Source organism: Schistocerca americana, unplaced genomic scaffold (genome assembly GCF_021461395.2).
Source record: "Schistocerca americana isolate TAMUIC-IGC-003095 unplaced genomic scaffold, iqSchAmer2.1 HiC_scaffold_47, whole genome shotgun sequence".
NCBI lineage: Eukaryota > Metazoa > Arthropoda > Insecta > Orthoptera > Acrididae > Schistocerca > Schistocerca americana.
Genome location: NW_025726203.1, coordinates 177501 through 180000, shown reverse-complemented (window position 1 = coordinate 180000; position 2500 = coordinate 177501). Strand labels below are relative to the sequence as shown.

General features: G+C 63.4%; 1 pseudogene; it reads right to left on the bottom strand.

Annotated features, from left to right (window-relative positions):
• LOC124583782 overlaps positions 1–2500 on the bottom strand; it is a 7956-nt pseudogene that overhangs the window by 3481 nt on the left and 1975 nt on the right.

Sequence of the window (2500 nt, the reverse complement as noted above, 5' to 3'; positions counted from 1 at the left end):
AGCGCGCATCAGGCGTGACGCGAGAACCTTGTGAAAGGTCCGCGCCAACACCGAGCAGACCGTAATGGGGCGAAAGTCAGCGGGGGATGTTGGTGCAGCCGTTTTCGGGAGAAGGGACGTCCGCGCGCGAAGCAGGCGTTCCGGAAGGGCGCGGGCCAGAAGGAAGAGATTCATCACTTAAACCAGGACTTCGTGCGGCAGGCGCCGCAACTCCGCTGGGGTAAGGCCGTCCGGCCCGGCTGCTGATCCCCTGGGCGGCAACGCGGCGGCGACCTCCTCATGTGTGACCGGCCCCCATATGCACTCGAGAGCGACAGGCTCTGAGTGCGGGAGGAGGCGGTCACGAATGAAGCCCGCGGTGGAGATGGGCTTCTTGGTGAAGAGGTCCGCCCAGAAGTCCAGCAGACCAGGGATGGCAGGTGGCGGCTGGAGCAGGGTGCCATCCAAGAGGCCGCGCACGCAACGCGCACGCGACCGTCGGAAGGCATCCTGCGTTCTCGCGTACTCCCAGCGGCGCCGCTTGCGCTTCTGCGTCGGCGGCGCGGCAGGCGGCCGCTTCGATGGTTGGCGCGGCCGCTGTGTCCTGGTGATCGATCTCTCCCCTCTGGACCCGACCGACGCAAGGGCATCCGGGAGCATGCCCAGGATGACATCGGGCGGCGTGCCCCGCCCCAGACCGATGACACGATCCAGGGCAGAGAAACGCTGGGCGGAAGCGGGTAGCCCCGCCAGATGCTCCCAGATGGCGGCGTCAGTCGGCCCCTCCGGCGGCGGCCCGGTGGTGTCGGCCGCGAAGTCCTCGGCTGCGTCGACGGGCGGCGCAGCGGCCTCGCCCGCGTCAGGCAGCGGGCTCGCCGCTCCCCGGCGGGACGCCGGCTCTTCCCCCCGACCGATCTCAAGTGCCTCCATGAATTGGCGGACAAGCTGCTTGTGGGCAGCTTGCCGCCGTCGGCACTTGATTGCCTCAAGCGTTCGGTCGGGGAACATCCTGATGAGCTCTTGATTTACAAAGAAGAACCGGGCGTCCCTCTCGAGGAACAGTTCGGCCTCTGCCCTGGCGAGCGACAGGACTTCTTCCTCCGTCCACCTCGCGCGATGCCTCTCCGTGACGATCTCCGCGTTGGCGGCCGCAAGATGTTGGCGGCGGCGATGGACCCCGAGACCGTTCTTGGTTGTAAAGCTGCGGTGGCACTCACTACAGGTATACATAGCTGCAAAAGTTACAAGATTTTCGGCACGGCCGGTTGGCCGGCTAGGTGCTGGGGGAGTTGGGGTGGCACCTTCAGCGGAAGGGCCACCACTTATTCTCTGCTTACTGCCCCCAACTAAAAAAAGGGATAGTGCGAGGGGGGGCTGGTAACCCCCCCAAGCCCCTGGTGCGGTCTTCCACTCTGCGAAATCAGCGGGCCCACGAGAAGGGGAGAAGACCGCAGGAGAGGAGAGGCTAAGAGGGCTAGGCCCATGTATTGCGCATCACTCTCCCTGTAACTATAACCCAAGGAAGGCACCTCGCAGCAGCAGCACGACTACATCAAGACCGCACTTCGAAAAGCCAAGTCCGGATGCAGCCACACCGCCGCCACTTGGCCACCTTAAGAGAGTCATAGTTACTCCCGCCGTTTACCCGCGCTTGCTTGAATTTCTTCACGTTGACATTCAGAGCACTGGGCAGAAATCACATTGCGTCAACACCCGCTAGGGCCATCGCAATGCTTTGTTTTAATTAGACAGTCGGATTCCCCCAGTCCGTGCCAGTTCTGAGTTGATCGTTGAATGGCGGCCGAAGAGAATCCGCGCACCCGCGCGCCCCCGGAGGAGCACGCTAAGGCGGACGCGGCCTCGCAGCAAGGAAGATCCGTGGGAGGCCAAGGCACGGGACCGAGCTCGGATCCTGCACGCAGGTTGAAGCACCGGGGCGCGAACGCCGCGCAGGCGCGCGCATCCTGCACCGCCGGCCAGCACGAGGCCAACCAACGGCGAGAGCAGACCACGCCCGCGCTAAACGCCCGCACTTACCGGCACCCCTACGGCACTCACCTCGCCCAGGCCCGGCACGTTAGCGCTGACCCACTTCCCGACCAAGCCCGACACGCCCCGATCCTCAGAGCCAATCCTTATCCCGAAGTTACGGATCCAATTTGCCGACTTCCCTTACCTACATTATTCTATCGACTAGAGGCTCTTCACCTTGGAGACCTGCTGCGGATATGGGTACGAACCGGCGCGACACCTCCACGTGGCCCTCTCCCGGATTTTCAAGGTCCGAGGGGAAGATCGGGACACCGCCGCAACTGCGGTGCTCTTCGCGTTCCAAACCCTATCTCCCTGCTAGAGGATTCCAGGGAACTCGAACGCTCATGCAGAAAAGAAAACTCTTCCCCGATCTCCCGACGGCGTCTCCGGGTCCTTTTGGGTTACCCCGACGAGCATCTCTAAAAGAGGGGCCCGACTTGTATCGGTTCCGCTGCCGGGTTCCGGAATAGGAACCGGATTCCCTTTC